Source organism: Ambystoma mexicanum, chromosome 3p, assembly GCF_040938575.1.
Source record: "Ambystoma mexicanum isolate Mex_15411 chromosome 3p, UKY_AmexF1_1, whole genome shotgun sequence".
Lineage (NCBI taxonomy): Eukaryota > Metazoa > Chordata > Amphibia > Caudata > Ambystomatidae > Ambystoma > Ambystoma mexicanum.
The window spans coordinates 282,522,583-282,548,365 of record NC_090925.1 but is presented as its reverse complement, the minus strand read 5'-3'; positions in this window follow the sequence as shown (position 1 = coordinate 282,548,365).

Sequence of the window (25,783 nt, the reverse complement as noted above, 5' to 3'; positions counted from 1 at the left end):
TTCTCATTTAAAAGAGAAACTGGAAGAAAATCACCCAGGGTCTAGGTGACCTCCAAAAAGACCATCAAAAGTTGTTAGAGCACACCAGGAGGGTGGAAGAGGATTTAGCAAGAAAGGAAAAGGCCAGTCTGGACAGGACTCAGGGGGTAATCCTCCTGCGGCAAAGACTGGCCCAGTACTCACAGACACCCCCGGAAGCACAGAGAGAAAATGAGGCTCTCTGTGAGAACAATGACAGGCTCCACAGGCAGGTAGCCATGTAAGAGAGACTGATAGAGACTAGTAAGGCTGAACAGAAAGCTCAAGTTCTTGCATGGCAACAGGGAGCAGGGGCTGATAGAAATGAGGTTCGTTGGGAAAGGGATACACCTGAGCATAACCTCAGAAACCCTAGTACCAGAGGCCTTCATCTCTCCCAGTTCCTGGACTCTGCCACCCCCATGTCCACTGCCACACATGAGCCCAGGGCCACGGGGATGGCAGATTTCAATCCAACCAGAAGTATGGGGCTCATATACCAGCACCTCCCAGGAATGGATGGGCGGGCATCTGGGTATGGGTACCCAAGCACTGTGAAATTTAGTTGGGAACTCCAGGAGAGTAGGTCCACTAAGGGCATCCTAAAAACCTCTGCCCATCTAGGACAGTGGGGGTGGGGGGTTACCCATCAAATCCTGGGGGCAAGGGAGAATCAGAAGACTCCTCTGAGTGCCCCACGACACAGGAGACTAGGTCCCCACATTCTGCCAGCCATTCCCAGGCTCGCAGAATCCGGGAGAACCTAGAAGACCAGACAGGCACCTCTGGGAGCAGTGCCTCTGAGAAAGAGGAGGATTGGACCAGGGTTACCTGAACCAAGAAGGCCAATAAGGCAAAAAAGGGCCTTGCTTAGGACCCCTTAAAACAAATCAAGGCGATAAGGAGCGTCATCACGCCTTATCATAAGAACGCCAAATATTCTGTTTGGGAGCACTAAGAGCTCTTTGAGCTTCCATTTGAAAGACAGCAGTAGCTGCATTCAGTATGTGAAATGGACCTTCTCACCAGAATACTCCAGCTTCTTTGCGGGGCGGAAGGACCAAAATCATTCTAGATGGTCCACATATAAGGCAGCCATCTTGGAGCATTTTTCTGTACACAGAAATCCCCAAGAGGCTCGCAAGGCAGCCTACAACTTACAATGTGGGGAGGATCAGGCCCCACAAGAATTTGTGCAGGAATTAAAGCGTGCCTTTGCGCAGACTACCAGAAGGGTGCGCACAGACAGCAAAGAATTTGTCAATACTTTTTTCCACGCACTACCAAAGTGCATCATGACCCAGCTAGTGAGAGATTTTCATGAGAAAAGATCACTAGACTGGGTCATTGAACAGGCCACTGAATTTATGAGATGCAAAAGCCCATAGAAAGCAAGAAAAATTCTAAAAGCCCCAAACCAACCAACACCCCTGCTGCTGCGAAGGTGGCAGAGGTGAAGGTTGCCCCCCATTTTAGATTTGGAGATGGGGGGCCTAAAAACCTGCCTGCACAAAATCAGAATAATCCCAAGCCCAGAAGGCCCTCAGGCCAGTCACAGACAGGGAGCCAAGCAGGTAGTCCCACCAACGGGATCCATCACTCCCCTGACTATGTAAGTCCCTGCTACAAGGGGAATAGACCCATTCTGGGTTATGTGTGGTGTCCTCCAGCCCAAGGGGGGGGGATCCAACCAAACAGCACCTAACCCAGGAAACTTCCCTCCTCACTTCCGACACAAGGACAGAAATTCCCAAATCCTGGACAGAACTTTTTCCCCAGGTACCCACAAAACCTCCAACCCCACAACAATCCATGCTTCTTTCCCCACTTTCCTGAGCCCAAACAACCTAATCCGGGAGAGGGGAGGCCAAGGGTGGAGGGGTACCCAAATTATCCAAACCCGGGGTATATTCAGAGAAGCGATAGCTACCCTTCCCAGGATCAGCCCAGGGGAGAAATGAGAACCCTGTATCAGCCTGAGCTGGTATCACAGCTAGAGCGCCAGGTCGAAAATATGGCACAGGATCTGGGTCACATGCTGAGGGCTCAACAGAACCCTCAGATGAGCATGCCGGCACAGAATGCCTCAAATTCCAGACCTGGTGCTCCAGGACAATGATGGGGGCAGCACCCTGATAACCCACCTGTTCCCAGGGAGGAGGCACAAGGGGGAAGGAGGGTGTAAAGCCTTGGAGGAAACTTCCTTCCCCACGTGTAAAAAGCCCCTGGAAACCCAGGAACCGGAACCAAAATGTCCTGCCCCTGAAAGTCTGCCACCCAAGGAGCAGAGGGGGGGTAGGAGAAACAAAGAAACCAAACAGACCCATTTTGTGGAGGAGGTACAAATTTTCCAATTTGAAGGAGAGGGATCCTCAGAGGATCCTGGAAAAAGGATCTTCTCCTTCTGAGATAGGGGTCCCAAAGGATTCAAATCCAGAATGGGGAGAGGTGGGGACTGAGCTAGCGCTGCCCATCATTGTACCCCAGAACCAACCGCCTGGAAATCCCCTGATTCAAACCCATCTGGTGACTGCCTCCAAAAAGGGGGTGCGGGACAGCCCAGAACCGGGACCAGGGGAACCCAAAACTTCTCCCATATCTAGTTGTCACCTTTTCTTTGCAGATTCCCTAGACTCCCTACAGACTTCTGCCCAAATCACTTCCTTATCAGTTTCCTAAACTAGAAAACTAACCCACCAGTTGTCCAAAAATGTACATTATCTGTGCCCCCTTACGGAGAAGGACGGAAGATTCTATGCCCCGGTACAAATACAGGGACAGGGTTCACTTTTGGCACAGGTGGACACTGGATCCCAAGCTACCCGTCTGTCCAAAAAGGCCTTTGATAAATTGAATTCAGGAAGGGGGGAGAATTATCAAATTCCTCTCACCCCTCTTCCTGGACAACTTCAGAACTTTGACGGTAAGGAAATTCCCATCGAGGGGACTTCGGATTTGGACATTAAAATTGGGCGACACAAGGTGAAAACCCGGTCATAGTTGTGACTCCAGAGGGCACCCCTTGTTTGCTGGAGAATGACCTCCTGCGAAGGTTGTCACCCCTAAAAGACTGTGTCAACAAGGTCCTCTGGACCTAGACTAACCGACCGATAAAATTAAAAGAGAGTGTCAAACATGTTAGTTTAAACGGCACATGCAACATAGTTGGACAAAAATCTGACCAAATAGAATTTCACTTCCAGAACAACCAAATCCCAGACGTGACAGTAATAGCGGTAGGACAACAAACTGGTGATGGGGGGTCCTCTCTATTTCTGAAAATCAACCTTCCTTCCAGTTTAAGGTAGCAATTCACACTGGAAGGAAACATTCTGAAATTCTTTACCAATCCACAAATAGACATTCCCACTCCCATAGTCCAGAAAGATGAAAAAGCAGCTCAGAGCCTGGTTGATATTTAGCAAATTGGAGAGCAGTTGTTCATCCCTGTTCAGTTAAATGAAGGGAAGGACTCTGTTTTCGCCCGAGTGTGTGTGAACAACGGTAAGAGCTTAATCAGCCAAGCCATGTTCTGCAAACTCCCAAAAGATCCAGCCATTCCCACATTCAAACTGATAGACAAATGGGAAATTGATCTGGAAACACCCAATTCCAAACATCTCCTGCCAAGCAGGTGTATGCTGAAAATCTCCATAGGCAACAAGAGCATAGTCCATAATTGTTGGGTCGTGCGAGATGTCACTGCTGCCTTTTACTTAGGCAGGGATATTCTCAATCGCTTTGCCATTAGTTTGGACCTAATAAACATCAAAGCTTGGTCCCGATTAGCGGATAATCCCATGGGCTCTGATGATCCAGAGAAAGCATTTAGGTCAGCTCAATTGCTACCTTATGCAGTTGAAATTCAGATTGGAGAGGAAGTCACCATCCCAGAATGGACCCGACAATTCTCCCTGGAAGTAAGAGTTAAAAGAGGACAGAAATTTAAAAACCCCTTGATGCCTATATTCATTTAAAAGCTTCTCTCCAACAGCAAGGGTTGGGGTGAAACCCAACACCACTTGTCAATATAGCACATGACACCATTCCAATAGAGGTGGATAACAGCGACTTAAAGAGTATCACTCAACCGCAGGCACCATTATTGGAATGGCGGGTGATGAGCAACATTTTTCCATAGATTTAGGTAATGAACTATTAGGACCAATCCCTAAGGACTGTTTTGACAGTGATAGTGAGGACAACACAACACCAGACAGGATCTTTACCCGGCATTGGGGGAATTTCCTGGTGTGCACTTCCTGCCCTTATGGCAAGGAAGATGTGACCTGTGACTTCAGGAGGGATGAGGTGATTTCCAGGACCATGAGGGCTGCCTTCCCCACCTGAAGCCACCAGTAAAAATAAGCAGTGTGACCAGGGACTTCTTCACCCAGCTGGAGGAGGCCACTGAGATAGCAAAACCAGAAGTCTTTCCAGGCTTCAGGCAGATGGTTGAAGAGAGAGTCAACCTAGCTGATGCCTGTGAGACTTTGGAGCAGAAGCAAAAATTGAAACAAGTTTTCTTGGATTTTCAAGATCTCTTTGCGGTGGACTCATATGACTGTGGTCGCACCGACATCCACACAACAATTCCAATGGACCCTGGCATGACTCCAGTGTTTGTGAAGCAAATTCGCTTGCCTCTTGCATCAATGGAGTCCCTTACTGAAATAATTAAGAACCTTGAGTCCCGTGGGATAATCCGTCAAGTCCACAGCACCTTCAATAATCCGGTGCTGGGGAAATTGAAGCCAAACGGCCAGTGGAGACTCAGCGCCGACCTTAGGGAGCGCAACAAATGGGTCCATACTTCCCGATGGCCTCTTCCCTACATTGACCAAGGGCTGGCCCAGATCCAGGGGTCACAGGTATTCACTGCAATAGACCTGACCAATGTATACTGGACCAAACTTTTCAGTAGGGAGGACCAATACAAGCTGGCCTTTACCTTTGGGGGGCAGCAGTACACATGGGCCCGGACTCCCTTCGGATAAATCAAATCCGGCAATGAATTCAACATTTTTCTACATAAGGCCATGCCCGACCTGGGTGAGAGGGGTAACCTGGCCTATGTTGATGATGTACTCATTAAAAGCTAAACTGTCGAGGAACACATAGCGGAGATCTGTTATGTTCTGACACAGATGAGGGCTGCCGGAGCAATACTTTCGTTTCAAAAGGCACAGTGGTGTTGAACCTGTGTCAATTTCTTGGGGCATGAGATTACTCCTCAGGGTCTCTGTCCCCAGGAAAAGAAAGTGGAAGCACTCCAGAAATTGAAAGACCCCACAACTCTGCGGGAGCTAAGGAGCCTCCTTGGACTGACTAATTACAGCAGAAAGTTCATTGAGGCCTACGCAGAGATCACAAGACCCCTGATTCATCTTTTGAAGGAGGGGTGAAGTGGGAATGGGGTCCAGAACAAGCCGAGGCAGTAAGACAACTTAAAAGAAGCCTCTCACAAGCGCCTTGACTAGCTTACCCTGTCAAAAACAAGGAGTTCTTCTTGGAGACAGGGTTCTCTAATATATGCTTGACTGCAGTATTATATCAAAAGCATGACAAGGTCAATAAAGTAATCTCCTTTGCGAGTAAAACTTTATCCTCTGTGGAGTAAAAATTCAATGATTGTGAGAAGGCACTCCTGGCAACGGTGCGGGCATTGAAGAATTACCACCCGTTTATCCAGGGGGATCACATCATAGTGGAGACTCCACACCAGCCTCTGCAATATCTCCAAAGTGACAGAATCCGGGCCGGAAAAGTAAGTAATTCCTGAATTACTTCCTGGATTCTGTCAATGCAAGGCTTTCCTGTGGAGGTCAGATATGGCCAAAACAAGAAGAGTCCCCTCGCGCAAGGTCTGGCTGACTTGCATGATTGTGCCAGAGAAAATTGTCTCGAGGACAAGAGTCTAAAAATCAAGGACAACATGGAGGCATACCTCAATTCCCCACACAAAGTCTTTGAAAAAGACAAGTGTGAGGGAATGCCCACTGTCTATGTGGATGGATGCTCTTACCATGTTGACAACAACAGGGAAAAAAACTTGTGGTCATCATAGGGAATGCATGGGCGAATGAGACCCCAGAACCTTCCGCTGGGTACAAGATTGGTCACCAAAGTAGTCAAGTGGCAGAGTTGATGGCTGTGCATCAAGCCATCCTCACTGCCATCCAACATAAACTCCACAAACTGGTCATAATCACAGATTCGGATTATGAACGGAACGGGTTCGTGGAGCACCTAGTTAACTGGAAAAGAAGAGGCATGCTATGTGCTGAAAATAAACCCTTGAAACATGGGAAATGTATTCAAAATATTGATGATCTGGTCAACTCGAATGGGATTACCATCCACTGGAAAAAGATTAAGGGTCATTCCAATGTAGAGGGACCAGACAAGACTGGAAATGACCTAGCTGATCAGGTAGCCAAAACCGGAGCCATCCAAGGAGATCTATTTGATATCGAGTCCCTGTTGGGGGAGATGCAGGTCACTGCTATCACTACATCCCAGACAAATGCTCACAATGAACTCTCAACTACACAATGGAGTAAGGAGACCCCAGATGCTGATTTGATTATGACTCAAAAAGGGGATCCAATAATTGGTAAGTTTTACCAACACATTGAGGACCCTGACAAATTTCCCCTGACGGATACCGATTACATTGGGAAAGAGGACCTCAGAGTGTTCATGAAATGTCCAAAAATGTTCCGAATCCAAGACGGTTTGTTGGTCAGGCGATCCCTAGCTGGCCATGATCAGTGGGTGGTACCTACCTCATTCCGAAGCCTGATGTTAATTCACGCCTATGATGAGGCCGCAGCCAGTCATAGGGGGTTTCGTACAACACTTGAAATCTTAAGCGAGGTTAATTCTGGCCACACATTGGGCAGGACCTCGACCAATACTTCAAGGGGTGTCTTGTGTGTGCACAATTTTAGCCTACATCCCTCACACACAGTGCACCTCTCCAAAAGAGGGGGATGACACTGCCATCGTCAGATTTACAAGACGATTTAATCGGTCCCATGATTCGCTCCTCTAGGGGAAACAAGTACATGTTGACCGTGACATGCTTGTTTACTAAATGGGTGGAATATCTCCTGGCCCCAAACTGCAAGGCAGAACAGCAGCTGCCCTGATGATCAAACACATTTTTTCGTGTTTTGGACTAACCCAAAGGATCGAGTCAGACCGAGATAGCCATTTCACAGGCGAAGTAATGACAAAGATGTGTGAGATACTTGGGGTCAAAAGGAAGCTACACATTGCTTACCGTCTTGCCTCTCGTGGTGCAGTGGAGAGATACAACAAAACAATTGTTAACATATTAGAAAAAATTGTGGCAGATTCTGGGCCAAGTTGGGATATTCGATTACCTCTTGTCCTAATGGGCATCAGATCTACCCATTCATCTGTACCTAAAATGTTACCATTTAAGCAAATGACTGGATGCAGGATGGTGCTTCCCCAGCATCTGCTCTATAGAACCCAAGAGCAGACATTGATCAATGCATCCACAACTCATGAGTATGTTGAAAATCTAAGAAAACACCTTCTACATGCTTGTGCCTATGCTCAACGAAATCTAGAGAGATCTGCAGACAGCATGAAGACCCACTATAACTTAAAGACTACCAGAATAGAATACAATGTATTATACAATTTCCAAAGGAACCAGGCGAAACAGCGCACATTTTTGCCTACCTGGAGGGGTCCTTTTGAAATTGTAAACAAAATCTCACCAGTCGCCTACAAAATCTGCATCCCCAAAGGCAGTTTGGCAGAGGGGGAAGATAAGTGGGTCCATATTAACGAACTAAAGTGCTGCCATCCTAGGCACACTCTGCAGCAACTGGAGGAGTCTTCTGGAACCCCAGAGGGGGTCACTCCAGCTCCTTAGAATTCCAACTACAAAATATTCCATATATAGTCCATAACTTACAAAAAAAGAAATGTGTCCTGATTTATCAAAATGTAATAGTGGTAGGGAAATGTCTACAAATATGTTTTTGCTTTGTCATCCTAGGATTGGAAACCATGGAGAATCACACCAAGGAGTACTACCCAGGGACTGGGAGAAAAGATCCAAGGGCCCCGGAGTATCGCTCAATACTCACATCAGGACTGGGCGAGGAGAACCGGTCGATCCACCCTTCATGAAGGAAAAGATGATGAACTTTGCCATTTTTGGAACCAAAAGAGATGACACTGACACCCCAGTCTTGCAAATTCCCATTGATGGACGTCCAATGCCTAATCGCAGGGGGGAGGCTTGTGCGATGTTTTAACCCACTAGTCCATGCCCTGCAACATTACTGTGCACTGCTTGCATCAGAAACCTCAGAATGGCCGCTGGAAAGCATTATGCGTGGTAAAGTCACCCAGAAGTGCGCAGGAAAATCCGAAAAATAGGCCGCCAATCCACTTTTTGCCTATGTCTGTAGAAACACAGGAGACCACTGCCAAAACCCATCATTTGGCTGCCCACAGTGGAAAATGAAACTATTTGAAAAAGCAGTCCTGCATTGCAAGAGAAACACAGAGCTGTTTAAAAATCAGTTTTTCCTTGGCTCTGGAAAGTGCAAAAATCTTGGTTCTCAAACATCACCAAATATTCAACATCCCTGTTTATAAAAGTATATATTTTATACATATACTATAATATAGTATATGCATAAAAAAACTGTATATAAAGAATTCACCTATGCACAATGTCAGCAGAAACATATTTGATCAGAACAAAATCCACATTTAACGATGCTTGCTTGGAAGAATATGTCAAAAATGGGCGCAGTACCGCTACTCGCCTGTCTCAGAAGCTGGCGATTACTTAACCTGTCAATTTAAACTGATACATTGAAATCATAGTATGAAAAGGTGTTACGCTCACCTGGTTCCCACGGGGACGTCGACCGGAACTGGGCCGCTGTTATTTCCACCAGCATGACGTGTAGCGCCGATATGACTGACTGGACTGGCCCGCTCAGCCTAGTTTGTCTGGCTCGCAAGAATATTCTTCTGCAAAGGAGAAGAGGAATTAACCACCCGTGGAATTGAGTGTCAACCCACCTTCCCCACTCCCGTTGTCTTCCCACTGATCACTCTTGATGTCCCCTCCTTAGTCTCACCTGATGGTTTGGAAGGATGAGCTCTCCATCCTGCGTCGACCGCAGGGGCGCGTTGATGACCAGTTACTTCACTGGCATAGAGGAATTGGTGAGTTCCAGGATTGACTCTAAAGTCCAATTGTTCATAAGAGTTCAAATGTCTGCTCTTCACTCTGTCCGATTCCTTGCAGGTTGCCGATTAATCCACTCGAAGATTTCCAAATGGCACTCGGTAAAATTCAGGTAAGTCTATTGTGTTTTTCCCCTTAGGGGGCGAGGTACGGCGATGAAGCAGAGTTGACTGTGCCGACCCGAGATGAGGTGAGACCCCCGTGGTAAATCAGGTAAGTTTTGTGGGAGGTAACTGGTATTGTCCTTGCTTTCTCCCCTTAGGGGCCGGGGTACGGCGATGAAGCAGAGTTGACTGCGCCGACCCGAAATGAGGTGAGTACCTCCCGTGGTAAATCAGGTAAGTCCTTGGGGGTAGCTTGTATGGCCTTAGAGAGTCCCCTTGCTCACCTTGCTGTCTTTGTCTCCTTAGGTGTCGGAGGGCTGCCGCGAGATGGAGAGAGCGTGATGGAATGCTGAAGTACCACCAAGCAGGTGAGTTCAGCGCGGCGCCGAAGGAATGCGAAGCAATGCCTCTAAGACATCTGTCTTTCAGTTCCGTGACGAAATGGATCAGGATTCAGGTAAGGATTAAAGTTAAAACTCCTGTTCTAACCTTTATCCTCTTTGTCTTCTTGTTTCAGGAGTCCCAGGACTGAAGCGGGCGTGGCTGAAGACTGGAGCTGCTGAAAACATGGTGAGCGTTACGCTGCAGCAAGCAGAATAACGCGAAGCACGTGTGGCTGTCCGGGCGTGGTTTAAATAGCCTTGGAAGAAGATCCAGGTAAGTATTCTTCCACAGCACCACCCAAGCAAAAAAATAGTCCCTTCAGTAAAATAGTCCCTCCTAAGCCTCATTTGGCTTGAGTCTTCATGCAGCATGGTCTGCCTCAGGTGAGTATGCAGCATGGTCTGCTTCAGGTAAGTTATCAATAATGAGCCTGGTGCCCATGGCGCCAGGACTGACTTTATCTTTATGAGCCTGGCGCCATAGGCGCCAGGACTGTACCCAAACAGCCCCTAACTGGGGCTTTTGGGCATGCTCAAAATGGCATGATGCCTGCTTCCGGGGCTGCTGGGCCTGGTCTGGTCTTCCGGGGGCAGGCATCATGACAAAAGGAAAGACTTGCTATCTGAAGCAATAGAGGTGGATACAATTAAAAACTATATTTTAAAGAGGCTGGAATTAAGAGATTGGTGGAAATATTTGTTAAAAATGTAATTTGTATTTTAAGACAAGACTATAATAAACATTGTGTTAAAAGTTAAATCCAGCTACACTGGGCTTCAAAGACATTTCACACCTTCTCCCAAACAAAGGAATCTTTTCCCCTGCTCTCTGCTAAGGAACTGGCAGGGAGGTGTGAAAGGAAAAGGGAGGAGAACTTTGGCCTGTTTCTCTGCTAGGAGACAAAAGACTCCCTTTGACTCAAAGGAAATGCAAAATCAGGTGTAGGCTGAAACTAGATGCCAAAGTCAGAGAGGCCTGGGACTGCGCTCTAGCCCAGCCAAGACCTTGGAGGTGGAGACAAGCAGTTGTGTTTATTCAGAAAGCACAGACAATATCTTTTTGAAAAAGACTTATAGAAAATTGTGCTGAACTGGTAAAAATATGGAATTTAGAGGTTATTAAAATGAAAATGTTGCTCACAAGTAGGAACTACTCTGGAACTTGTGCGATATTCAGAGACAGAATTATCAAAATGTGGACTTTGTAGCAGTTGTGATAATGTTAAAAATATGATACTTTACAGGAATGTGTTAATGTTAGGTTAATGTTAAAGGATATTTGTACCGCACACTATCACCACCGGATTGGTCCCCTTGCGCTCTGGCAGCTCTGAAAAAATGGAAGGGCGGGGATGAGTTAGTGGGAGTAAGGTGGAAAAGTGCAAGAGAGCAGTGATGTACTGTTGGCAGCTTCAGTCCGGTGGGTCCGTTGGCTGGGCATGGGGTGTTTTACGGTCGGTAGTCATTGTGTGCTGTTGTGCAAATCTATGTGTGGTTTGTCTTGTTGCAGTGTAGTGAAGTCTGTGCAGGTTACTGTGCTGTAGGTTTGAGGTTGTGTTTGGCTACAGTTTGAGAGGTGTATGCAGAGAAGTGAAGTTGTTAGTGGATTGGTTCATTGGCATTGCTGTCCTTGCAGTTAAGACTAGGTGTGGTGCTAGCTATCATTCACCATTCCATCTGAGTGTGGCAATTGTTAATCTTCAATATCTTATCTAGGTGTGACGCAGGCTTAAATTAAGTATTCCATCTAAGTGTGGCACATGCTAACATTCACATTACTATCTGGGTGTCACGCAGGCTACATTTGAGCATTCCATCTAAGTCCATCTAGGTGTGGCTCATGCTAACGTTCACAATCCTATCTAGGTGTGACATGGACTAGAGCAGAGCATTCAGTCTAAGTGTGACTAAAGTCTAAATATGCCCAGATGTTATGTGCATGTATGTAAAAAGATGGGTACAGAACTGACACTGAGTAACGGACCAAAAGCGCGAAAAACTGTCATTTGTGAACCGAAGCTCTCCAGAAGATTGGACTTTGACGGATGCATGCCTTATTTAATTTGGAATGTAAATATGTAGTATTAGTAAATTAGTGATATTATAAATATGCTTTTTGTGAAAAATAAGATATACTGTACAGAAATAAAGGGGAGGGTTTCTCCCTGGACCATAAACATGACACATCATGACACAATGTTGCTTCTCAAATCAGGGGAGAGGAAATTCTCTGACCAATCAGTTTCCCAGAGGGTGGGCTTAGTATAATCAGACTCCCCACCCCCTTGAGAAATACATAAATAGGGACTGTTGAGGTCACAGAGACGCACACATTCAACCATCACTGATCTACTGGCGAAGCGCTCTGAAGGAGAATCCAGATCTAGAACTATCCAGACTCCAGAACTATCCAGACTCCAGAACCCTGAAGCAAAAGGCCCAATCCAAAAAGCTGAACCCTTCTCAGCTGGCCTTCAAAATCTTGCAACCTGATTTTAACCCCAAACTTCCAAGGGGCATCACAAATCCAACAGCCTTGCTGTGCTGTTTTGGCTGCTTCTTGCAAAGAACCCTTGCTAGAACCCAGATATCCAAATCGGTAGAGCAGAGCTGTATCCAGAACCAATCCATCAGATCCAGTCCAGGAGGCCGTGCAGACCAGAGTGCCTTGCTGAGAGCAGAACCAAGCGCCTGAATCCTGTCCGGTGGCTAGCAGATTCCAGTCCAAAACCCTTGACCAGATCCTGACAGGCATATTCCATTCCAAAGCCATAGTTGTTAGTATTTAGCATAGAACTGTCCATAGCCATCTCTTAGCCTTTGTCACGCCTGTGCCACTGGCGCACACATTGGCAACCATCATGGACGATATGGTACTTGTTTATCTTCAAAATACTTTTTAAACAACCCCTATTCACATTTTGGTCATTAATTTCCATTTGTACGACATTGGTATTTTCCTATTTAATTCAGCTAACAACATGTACCATAATGCACCTTGCCTTCAGCTATCAATTCCTGGCCATTCACATTCGTCTGTATTGGAACCACAATCCCCAGAAGCCCTAGCAATCAGTGCTGCTTCCACCTGCTCAGGACCAGAGAGGGAGGAGGCAGATTATCTTCAAGTGTGCTGCTCCAGGTGCTGCCAATTAGCCTGCCTCTGTACAGGGCAGGGCTGTATTTAAGCAGCTGCCTGCAGGAGCTCAGTCTCTTGCATCAAGAGTCCTCCCAGCCCCTTTTTGCCTTGTGACTCGAATTTGTATGCTGTTCCTGCTGCTGCATTTTCCTGCTTTGATCCAGAGCTCTTTTGGGGCTGCCTGCCTTGCAGCCTGCTACACTTTGCTGCCTACAGCCCTAGCCTTCTGGGCCCTCTGCCTCACAGCCCTGCTCCTCTGGGCTCCCTGCCTTGCAGCCTGCTACACCCTGCTGTCTACAGCCCTAGCTTTCTGGGCTCCATGCCTCAGAGCCCTGCTCTTCTGGGCTCCCTGTCTTGCAGCCTGTTACACTCCGCTGCCTACAGCCATAGCCTTCCGGGCTCCCTGCCTCGCTGCCCTGATCCTCTGGGCTCCCTGCCTTGCAGCCTGCAATCCTCAGCTGTCTACAGCCCGGGTCCTCTGGGCTCCCTGCCTTGCAGCCTGCAATCCAAGTTGTCTACAGCCCGGGTCCTCTGGGCTCCCTGCCTTGCAGCCTGCTACTCTCTTCTGCTTTCAGCCCTGACCCTCTGGTCTCCCTGCCTCGTCGTCCCTGTTCCTTTGGGTTCGCTCCTTGCTGCCCTACTCCTCTGGGCTCTCTGTCTGCTGCCTGCTACAGCTCTCATTCCTGCTCCTCTAGACTCTCTGCCTTGCAGCCTACTACAGTTCTTCCTGCCCCTTTCTGTTCACAGCTACAGTTGCCTACTTTTCTTTCTTGCTGAGTTTCCTGCTGTGTGTGTACTTATCTGTCACCTTACATCAGCACAGCCACCCAAACCCTACCTGGGGGCCCTGTGCCACTCTTGACAGAGTGCCATCCATGACAGCCTTAAGTAATCCCATCCAACCCAGTCTAACATATCGAGATTGTATTGTAGAATCTCTTTTGTCTATCCTGAATCCTTCTCTAATCCACATAGTCCTGTGATAATTGTAGTGATGAATCATCTTTGCGCTAAATATATTTGCTGAAGAAGGACAAGTGTCTTGGCAGGCAAAAGTCAGAGTGTAGGTGCCGCTGTTCTGGTGGCTGACCGTTGGGTATCTTGCAACTTCATAGCCCCTTAGTGTTAAGAAATCCTTGTTTGTAATCTTCAACAGCGCATCTCTCATTTTAAATCTTGACTCTTTTCTGAAAAATCAACCTTTACTAAAAACTCTGTAACTTTTGAACAGTACATGCTAGGAACGGAATTCAAATGTCAAATGGAAGCTAACATCCTCAGCTTTCAAATGAACTAAGAACTCCTTATAGTTTTTCTGTAATCTCATTTCTCACGCGCTGAAAAGTTTGCAGCGATTCTGCATTCGGCTCAATTTCATCACATATAAAACAGCTATTTCGTGCATTCAACTTCTGAATTCAGTTTCCTATCTGCCAGTCATTCAAACATTTTTGCTAATGTCTACCTGAACCTATCCAAAGCGACTCTCGCTAGTTTTGAATCCCTTTTAGCGAATGAAAGTCATTTCAGCATTTTTCCCATCATTTCAAATCACATTCAAAAGCATTTTACCTGTTTTAAAATCATTCCTGTTCTCTCTAAGCTTGCTGGGGAATTGGGATTGAACTGCATTGTTGATTGTATATTCCTGAAACCTGTGTGCCCTCATTCCATCTCTTCATATTGCATATTCGGGGGGATTGAGTAGTAACAGGGGGAAAGAGTGATTACATTGGGGGTCATTACGAGGTTGGAGGCAGTCTACACCAAAAGAATTCACGATTAACTTGTACTTGAACTGTACTTCCATGACATTGCTCCATGCAGCACACTCTGCACCGCGACCATTCATGTCAATCACACCCCACGGACTACATTTCCCAGCAGCCTCTGCCCGGACTGAACTTTGACTGACACCCGACACATCAGATGACCATTGGCCCATGTGCCGATAGCCTATTGGATGTGCCGATGGATAGCCCGATGCAGGGGCGGGTACAACCTGTGCTTTTAGTTTCACTTTCAGTTGCACACGCCGCGACGCTCCAGCTAGACGCTTCTGCCCAAGCACCGCACCAAGTAAGTTTCCCTTTCCTTTTTAAAAAACACTGCTAGTTGTTGTTCAACCCTACACCGCTCTTAAGTCCTCTCCGGGTCACTCCATGTCCCTCGCACGATTTCACGCACGCCTCAGCCTCGACTTAATGCCTTGAACCTCTTGGCTTTTCACGGCTCTCGCATAGATGCCACCCATATTCCTCTGTACTATGTCCATCCTATAGCAATGGCATTAACAGACACCTTCACCGAGCACTTCCCCAGTCATCAAATCTCCTGATCACCTTGGACCACACAGAACGACCACATGGGCACCATAGACCACCTTGTCTGCCTCCAACCATATGCATTTTACCTTGTGGAGGCTCCTGCCTTTTAGTCAACTTGGGCGCATACAGGCTCATGTAGACTGGACATCACACACGCTCTGGTTCTGTTGAATCGACCCCCTGGCTTTTTCACCCCTGATCAGGTATGTTCCACCCCTGACCGGTCACCCCTGTCTGACCCTACAGAAAGACTACAAGCGGCTTTTTTTCTTTTTAGTTACCAGCCCCATTGATTTACGCTCCCACCATCTGAAAGCCCCGGTTCCAGATACGGCTCTTTGGACAAATATCCTTAGCAACAGTGGTCACTGTGCCACCACCTTCACCTGACTTCACGCATGGTCGAAAAAATCCTCAGAAGCCTTTACCGCCGCACCGCTTGTCGGTTCACGGTAAGCTTCTGTTCTTTGGTGCATATTTTTTGCACCTGTTCTGACACCAATCAGTCACTAACAAGTTATGTAAATTACGAATAATCCTTGGAGACCCCACATCTCCCTCACTATCTGTCATTGAATCCCACAGATACAATACGGACAGTGTTTCATCCCTTCACCTCCATCCTGAAGAAGGCCATCCCAGCCACTTACGTCCAGTTCTCGTACCCTGTGGCCGAAACACTACAGTGTCGATCTATGACACAACTCCACCCAATACTTACCTGTACACACCCGTTGTTGTGTTTTTTCCTATGACAATACCCATGGACCAACTGAGGTCCTGGGCTGCATTCACTCTTGTGTTGTAAACCCATGTTGATTGTGTATCCAAGAGATGTTGCACCACCATAAGGCTAATACCCTCCACACTCTTGTGGGTGGTACCTAGTGGTACACCTATATACCAAATGTATAACTGTCCGTCTATCTGTCATTATGCAAACAATTGCTATATTGTATGTATCATTACTAGAATTCAGAGATTAAACAAATATATCCTGAATCTCAAAAGTGTGGCTCTCCCATCCTGATTTTTTGTTTCACCCTCCTGGGCATATCAGAACCTAGCCAGGCGTCCTGTACTATTACCTGGCAGTTCATACCTGACAGGCACATGCCTTGCGACTTCAATAATTGTGACTTCCATGATTGTGCTGTGCAGTTGCCCAGACATTGGCCTGTCTGTGAACTGGATACATGCACAATTCCCCACACCTGTGTCATCTGTCTGATAAGGTCAGACATGCCAGCTACATTGCACCCCCAGAAGTGGCATGATTGCTTTGTTACAACATGTGTAATGTGATAGATATCTGAGGCAGTGCTGGTTTGCGGTCTGGCCATCTGAGCATGCATGGCCATGAAGTATTAAATCAGCATTCTGGGATGATGTGCATATACAGGGACTGCATTGCAAATGAGGTCACCCATGTCGGAGTCCTTGCTGTGGGGATTGATTGATTGTTGGACATACATGCCCCTCATAGACCTCGTATGACCTGCATCACCATATCCAAATACTGTTTTCTATGTGCTCGGCATTTGCACATACACAGCCCCCCCCCCCACCAGCATGGTTGGAGCAGGAGCAACAGGGTAAGGACATGCCACTGTAATGCAGATGACACATAGCTTTTAAACAAGCCTCAATCCCTGACTCCCCCTCATCCTCTGTCAAACATTACTGCCCATCTGCTATACAGGCATGGTGTATTGCTACCAGTCTCATCCTCAATGCCAGTGACACAGAGAGCCTTCTCATTGTGACCTCTGCTCCCTCTTTACCTCCCACTATTCAGCAAATGACATCCATCTGATGTTTACAGCTCATAGTGTTTCAATGAACAATGTCTGATGCATGCGTGTCCTGTCATTTGCTGTTTGAGTGCACTTTGATGCACATTTGTCTCTTGGCACATGGCTAAATATGTCTTTCTGTGTCCATTTGCAGGTGAGGATGAACCAGATGCAGAGGAGGTGGAGGAGGAGGAAGAAGAAGAGTTAGTGGTGTGTCAGACCACCAGTGGAAGACGTGGTGTTGAACGCAATGAGAACCCACTGGCGCTTCAGACCATCCTCAGTTGTGCTGCGGACTCTTGGGACTCAGCTAGCGTTGATGCTGAACCAGATGTATATACCTGAACCAGATGTATATACCAGATGTATATGCCTTCAAGAGGATGAAGATGAGTGCCCCAAGTTTTTGGTGGTTACGCCTGTAAGGCCACCCTCCCATGAATTGGCATCAGGTCCTGGGGCTGCTGTCCAATGGAGGGTTGCAGACCTGCAACCAACAACAGAGGCACCATAGCAATGGGAATGGTCCCTTGCATCAGGCAGCTTTGGGCCCTGCACACGTGGTGGACATGTGCGGGCTATGGAAACGTAGTGGGAGCTACAGATGTTGCATGTCGCCATCCGAAATGGCAATGTGTTGGACAAGATTTCAGGGGGCATGGATAAGATGGCCAAGACCATGACCCCACCTGTGGCTTGGGTAGAGCAACAGCTCCAGATCATGCAGTCCTCATGCCGCTCCTATAGACTGCGCATGCAGGCCAACATCAAGGGCCGATGGGCTGATCTGAGGTGTCTGCAGGGGTCCCTGCATGCAGATGCTCAGGCCCAGAGAGAGGCCCTGAGGCTTGAGATGCAGGCCATGAGGACTGCAATCCATGACGAACTCTCAGCCACAAGGACACTGATCCACAATGAGATGATTGCCTTCAGGCAGACCCGGTCTGAGCAACTCAATGCATCAAGGGTGAGTTAGCATACAGACTCTGCAGCCATCCATGAGGACATGATTGGAGACCTCACTGCCCTTACTGTGCTGCTGTATTCAACTCTGTCAAGGCTGGCCCTGGCCAGTGAAGACCAGGCCATGGCACTGTGTGGCAGGACTCCAAAAAAACAACCACCTGCAAATAAACCACAGGCTGGGGGTCCCAGCACAGACCAGCATCCTGGTTCACCATTGCTGTGAGGTCCAGGAGCTCATGGAGGGGATTTCTTTTCTCTCATGTGGATATTGACATGCACTCTCCCCGTCCCACCTCCAGGGTGACCTCACCCGCCCAAGTCCAGGAGGGATTATTTGTTTTCCTGTGTGCATGACCGGTGTGGTCTTTTTAATGTTTTTTTGGCCCCTTGCTCTGGCATTTCTTGTTTTTCAATACCCATGGCCCGGATGCTGGCATGTGTTTTTGTTTTGGCCTTTCCAAAGTGGCTCTTTTCTTTTTATTTTCTTCTTGTTTTTTTCCTTCAGATGTGCAATTGCCTTCTCAAAGGTATGATTAATGCAGTTGTGGACATGCAGACATGCACAGTGGTGTCAACTGCCATTGTTGAATTGAGTTCGACAGGACGGGATGTGCAGGTAACGATGAGTTGAGGGCATCTTGACACATATGTGCTGTATGCAAGATTTTGAACTGTGGCTGGTGAAATGCAATATCCCATGTTGTTGCAGTGATTCTGATTCATCCAGTGACTGCACTCCATGGGAGGTCCACCCTGCACCCTTTCACGCCCCTATTCCCCATGCCTTCTGCCAGGCACTGGCCTTCCTTTTTCTTTTTTACTTGTGTAGCCTCTGTCCTGCTGCCAATCTTTTAGTTCTTCCCGTCCTGCCCATGGGCTGTCGGTGCAATATAAATATACAAATAAAAATAAAAATAAAATAAATATTTGGATGTACAGTTCCCGGTGGAGGTGATGAGGGATTCACATCATGCCAACTCTGTCAGCAGGTAAGCATGTGCACTGTCTCTATTGGTCACCATGGCCTTTGCATGATATGATAGCTTATGATATGATAGGTTACTTATAACGCGCTTAATGGTGGGATGCAGAGGTTTCTAAGCGTGCATGACACATTTCTACTAGCTGGGGTGGTAATCCCTAAATCATGGTAAATGTCTGTCCAGATGTGTGTCTGTCTACATGCATGTGGGTGTATGTGCAGTTAAACTTCTATGTGGGTGCATTGTTTTGGAGGGTGCACTTTCACAACTGACGTAATCAATGGAAGCACTTGTCACAGTTTAGCCATTGGCAGAATTTAATTCATTCTGGATGTTTGTACTAATTGACATCATGCATTCCCCTCTGTGTATATTGGTTCTCCAACACTTGCCTCACTGACCATGATGATATCTCCTTACTGGCACCCTTATATACCCCCTGCTGGCCCCATTTATTCTACTGGGCCCTGCAGGTATACTCCCTGTGCACACTACTCTTTGACCTGTGCCACTTCCCAATCCACTCCCTTGTCCAAATATATGGCCTGCCCTTCCACTGTTCCACATTTACCACACATGTCGATTGTCAGGTCTGCTCATCCTCTGCTGTACCGCTTCATGACGTAGCCTCTGGTGACACAATTCTGGCCATTTGTCTACGCTGACTCCACTGGACAGGTTTGTCTCTTGCTGCACGTAGAGTTGTACAGATATGCACATGTATTCCCTTGACAGACTGCTTCTGTGTTACCCAATCAGGTCACTTTTTGTACATTGTTTATTTCTGTTGGTTATCTACATCAAGGTGTGTTGCATGTTTTTGTTTTCCATTCCTTGTTCATGTCATCCGGCACTGTCAGTGAGTGCACATTGTTTGTGCACATTATGGGCCCATGCATGTGTTACATAGTACACTCCCCACAGCTTGTCTTCATCTGTTCTCCCTGTTTGAGTTGTGAGTGCACCTTGGAATCCATGCCCTTTTACTGGGATGGCCTCACTCAGAGTGGGGTCAGTTGGGGGGTGAGTGAACAGCTGCATATTGTCCTGTGGTCCATTTACAGTGGTGTCCAACAGGGGTGAATGTTGGTTGGTGTAGGTAATGGGTATGTGGTTGTAGGAACTTATTTGTGGTTATGTAGCTTGCACGGGTCTTTTTCTGCTTTGCCTGCCATGGTGGTTGTTGCCGGTGGTTTGTCTAATGTAGAGCTGATGATTGACCTTTCACATGAGCCCAATCTTTAACATTCTTCCCTTCTCCATCACCTACTTGTGACCTTCATGGCCCACTACATGTAGTACTTGTCTATCTCTGTTCCTTCCAGGCTCTCTGACCAGGCTATTTCTTGCAAAAGTGTTCATGTCTCCATCTACCTCTCGTGGACAACTTCTCTCTGCCCTCACCCACTGTGATGTCAGACATATCCACCCTTAGCTACCCTCCAGCCAGTCTTCTCCTTTCTGTGCTTTTCACCTGTCCCTCTCTCTATCTGTCTCTCGCTCCACTCCACTGCTAGGCAATTGTCACTCTGTAGCCTCTCTCCCTCTTGCACTGTGTCATCCTGCAACATTGGGTGGGTGTTCCATGCCTATTTTCATGGTCCATACATGAGATGTCATGGGTATCCAGTATCTTTATGTTGTTGCAATCATGCCTTTGTGATTTGAAAATAAATTTCCAGGTGGGATGCAGTGGATTCAAGCCAGGTGGGTACCCTGTGCAGGTAAATGAAGGGCACTCCGGCTGTCACATGTGTTTTGGTTTCTGGCAGGGAGTCTGGGACTGTGTGTGGTTGCTTTTCATTTACTTGTATTGAGGTGAATGAGTCCAGCTTCATGGGTGCAAGTGACACATGCTGATTGTAGGCTGGTGTGCCTATGCATGCTCTTTTCTCAAGCCAATCAGGGTAACGCTGGTTCAACGGTCATAGTTGTGAGGGAGGCTGTCACTGAAGGGCCTTTGTTGGGGAGTTGTCATGAGGGTGGCTGGCCTGGCTGTTTGTGTGCTGTGATACATAGTGATGGTTGTGATGGTGAGTGTTTCCTTGCACTTTTCACGTGTCTTGCATGCCACATTGCATTCCATACAATGATTTTTCAATAGTCATGTCTACCCACACAAGCCGTCCAATATTGGTCCTTCTTCTCCTTCTTGGGGTGCTCACCCAAGACAAATCCACACACATGACAGCATTGCTGGCCATTTGTGGGATGCCATGTTCTCCACAGACAACAGGCACACATCATTGACCAGGGGTTGTTGTTTTTCATGGTGAACATGTGCCATCATATTTTACGAAGCATGTTGACAGATTCTGAGTGCATCTCAATGCTCCCTTCAGGTCAAAACACATTTAAACCTATTAAATCCAGTCCCGGTGAAGTCTGCCTTCCCTTTCACTTTCCTGTTGCCTGTTCCCTTTTGTGTGTCAGTGTCCTTGGCCTCTGTTTCTCATTGCTTTGTCATGTCTGGTTGTGTGTTTCATGCCAGTTGCCCCGCTGCCCTGCCTTCCAGTAGGAAAGCTGCCTCTGTGAAGTGCTGCCTTCTTCCAGATCCTGTCTTCTGTGCAATTGCTAATATTTTTCTATCACATCTTCTTGGACTTTGCATCACCGGCTGCCCTGCTAGTGTGTAATGCACTGTCCGAGTGTCACGTTAATGAGGGGTTGCCATATCCTGGCATTGGGAGTACTTCCAAGGTGATTCTAGGTTTCTATCCTCTCAGTTGTCTCTTTTTGGTGGTCATCTCAGTCTCATGCTGACTGTGGCCAGATGTGAGTGTTTCTGAATGTCCCATCAGCATGATAATGGGTAAGTGCTACATGGTCCTTCACTGCATGACACTCGGGCTGCAGTGTAGGTGTGGTTGCTGGTGAGGTATTGTTTGCATTTGTTGCAAGTCACTCAGGGGGCATATGTTGCTGTATATTTGGGTGCAAGGATGTGTTGCCTGCCCTCACATTGTTTTGTATTTCTCTACAGAGGCATTCTGCATGGGAATTTGGTTGCTGCGATTGAAGGTGAAGTTGCTACATTGTGCATGCACAGGACACAGCATCAGGGTTTGGTGATTTCCAGTACAACAGATAGGGACATCCATGGATTGCAAAGTGGAGCTGGTACAGGCACCCAAAGGATAAGGTGAGATGTGCATATTTCTTGCAGTACACTTGCATTTTTCTGGAGCTATATGACAGCTTTGATGTGACTGTGTATTGCGAGCATGGTTTGTGTCAGGGAATGGGTTGGCCACTTAACCTGTTTATTGTTGTGGAACTCGCATAGCGGATCCAGGGCTGTCCTCACATTTCTTTGTTGTTTGCATTCATTTCATACTATGCCTTACTACTTGAGGTCTCATGTGTGTGGTTTGGTGTCTACGCGCACAACAGTTGTTGTCCATGTGACGGTGGTCAGGAACTTTGCTTGTGCTGTGTGCTTTTGGGTCTACTACATGGACACTGCTGGTTCAAGTTTCTATGACTGTGATTTGCGCACAGCCATACAAATTAGGGGCATGTTTCACAGAGCATTTCCCTATTGGATTGTTCAATTATTTGACGCTACTGTGAATCAGGCCTTTGGGGTGTAGCAACCACTTTTTCCTCACTTATTGTCTCATACTCAGTGGTAATTTTAATATGGGGTGCAAAGTCTCCCTATTCACAGTATGTATGTGACATGTTGAATCTTGTGCCCCTGCGTTCACCCTCAAAGCAACATGGATAGGTCTGTGCATATATTTCCACTGTTGTGCAATAGTATTTTGAGTGGCAGTTTGGAATTAGTGAACATGTTGCTTTTGATGTCCATGAATGACTGGGTGCTAAGAATTAAATGTTGCCAAGTTGAGGCATTTTTCAGTTCCAACATTGTTTTACTTGTTTATGTATTTTTCACATGTGTACATTTTCTCTTCCTCTATAATCATTTTACTTCCAAATTTCAAAGTGGCAGTGGTATACTCCCACTTAAAAATCTTATCTGGGGCTCGGTTTGTGTATGTTGTTTTATGTCTAATGGATGCACACAATTTTGCCCTCCCAGAGGCACAATCTCAGGGTGTTGTTGTGGGCACGGAGGATAGGCCCCAATTCATCATTAAATGGCTCCTGGGATGTGGTTTCAGTGTGTGCGTTCTGCTGGGGCTGGTTTTATGTGAAATATGATTGCACCAGCTGGGTGCATGCAGCCTCTCCCTGTGCCCTTTGGCCAACCATCGGTAAAGGTGGTGCCTGTGGGTGACGACGGTGACCCACCTGCATTTTCACTGGCACAGCACACTGTGTGGTGACATTGTGCAATACACATGCAGCCACTTTGATTTTAGATACTACCGGTGGGGCATATAGCAACACCCAGCCAGAGTGGTCAAGGGAGCGGAACTGTGACATCAGCACTCTGAATGTGCATTCCACTATGGCCCTAGTGGCTACATGTGCTGTATTGTATCTCACCTCAGCTGGTGTCATGTGACTCCAGATTGGTGTCATCATGAATGTTGACAGTGGGTAAGCACTGTCCCCTGTAAATTTGTAAATGGTTGACATTGTCGATTGTTCAGTGTGTCAAATGCATGTGCATGACCATTCATACTCACCAACGAGCCATGCATTGCAATGTTTTCCATATGCCAGGACCTGGTGCAGAGGTGACTGGTGCAAGATGTAGCTATCATGTGTGCTGACCGGGAAATTTGCATACACTTCTATGATTATTCCATTGGCATCACACACTACCTGCACATTAATGGAGTGCCAGTACTTACGATTCTGGTAGATGTGCTCTGTCATTCGGGGTGGGGGGAGAAGTATAGTACAACATGTGTACAGTCATTTGCACCTAGTGCAAGGGGGAAGTGTGCTACTGCATAACATTCCTGGATCAATGTCTGCCTTTTCCGCCAGTGTTCAGGACGTGCATGCACATGCTGTTATGCATGACAATAACTGGTGTAGAGAGCGGGATTGTGTGGCCTGTGATATCTCACCAACTATTGTAGTGGTTTACTGGAAGGACCTAGGCGCAATGAAATGGAGTATAGTCAGCCCTTTTGTAGAAGGGCTAAGGGCCTCGGAGCAGATGGTGGGCGATGCTAAGTCACCTTCCCACTCCCTGACAAGATCTAGGATTTTATGGGGGGATAGGAACTGTTCCTGGCATATATTGGCCATCCGGCATCCCAAACAGCGTGGTGTGAAGATCCTGGCCCTGGGCATCCTCCTCCTCCTGCGGTGTGCGTGGACGATAGCTCCCTCTCTTGCTGGGTTCATCATGGCTGTAGATGTTGCTTTGTTGTGCATTGCATGCTTTATTTGCATTGGTTCCTATGCAAGTTGAAGTTTACACCTGCTATCATGTTGTGGAAGGGTCATAAGGTTTGCATGTGTTTTTTCGTGATGCGACGTTTCACATTGAAATCCATGAATATGGTTGGATTTGCGTTGGAATGGGCATGAGAATGCTTAGCCCTGGACTGTGCCTCAAGACTCCCACATTTTCACGTGCTCTTCCTCATTCTGCATGTAGCAACCGCTATTTGGGTCGCTGCATAGGCCTGGCCCACACTCTGCTTGCAGTCTCACACATGGTGCTTGACCGCTCGCAGGAACGTGCCGGCTTGGCCCAAACTTTGCGCAAGTCCCAGAAAAGTCCTACGGAGTCAATTCCATGAATTGACTAACAGAGTTTTGCACGCAGAATGTCACGCAAAGTCCCGATTTTCCACTAAATTAATTCCATCAATCAGGCCCACAAAGTGTCTCTCTCCCCTTCAATCACAACTCCACCTTCCTGATCCCTTAACAGTTTTTGAACATATGCCCTGTGGGATTAACTCCTGTCATAAGGAACATTAACTCACTGAACTACCTCACCAATAAATAATTCACTGAGCTAGGCTCTATAATCGTCACCACCTCCACTTCACCAAAAGAGCATTGCTCAGAAGATGCCTGTTACTGAGTACCAATTTTGGTTGGGTGATATTGTATGTAAATATGTGCTCTGTAAAGCGCTTTTTATAAAGGCGCTATATAAATAACACATCATCATCATTATCATTACTATGGGTTACCTGACAAACTTTGTTTTGCGTTCTGGCAGCTGTAGGTTTTCAATCGCGATTGGGGGACAGCAGAGAAAATTACAATAAGGTGCAATTAAATTCTTTTTGTGTAACATATTTCTGTAGAAGATTATATATGTGTTGTTGGTTTATTATGCCTTGTGAACTTTTCAATACGTCTCTTTAAAACAGAGTATTGTTGAAATCCACACATTGAACTGCTAACCAGACATGTAAAAGTATGCAGTCAGTTCCCTAAGTTTTAGACTGGTATCAAATCCTGGTTTCACCATTTAATGTAAGTGTGTGATCCTGGACAAATTAGGTTATCCTCATGTGCCTTATCCACTATGAATGACATAAGCCCTGTTTTTGCACTAAATACAGGATGAAGTTATAATGAAACCCAACAAATGTGTGTGTCTTTATCCAAGTGTATTTTTCCAATCCAAAGTCCCTTTGCACTGGTTGAAAGTCATTCTGCGCCACAAAAATGCACTTTGCACCACTCTGTGAATCAGTGTGATTGTTGGCTGTGCAAATTGCCTTTGCACCAGTGCAAAATCAATTTGCACCATGCTAAAAGTTCCATGAATGAGGCCCTTGGAGCCTAATTCATGGAACGTTTAGTGTGGTGCAAAGTGGCTTTGCACTGCAAAAATACACTTTACGCTGCTCTGTGAATCAGGCGTGGTTCAACGTGTTTGCTGGCAGTGCAAGGTCACGCTAAATGTTGCATGAATTAG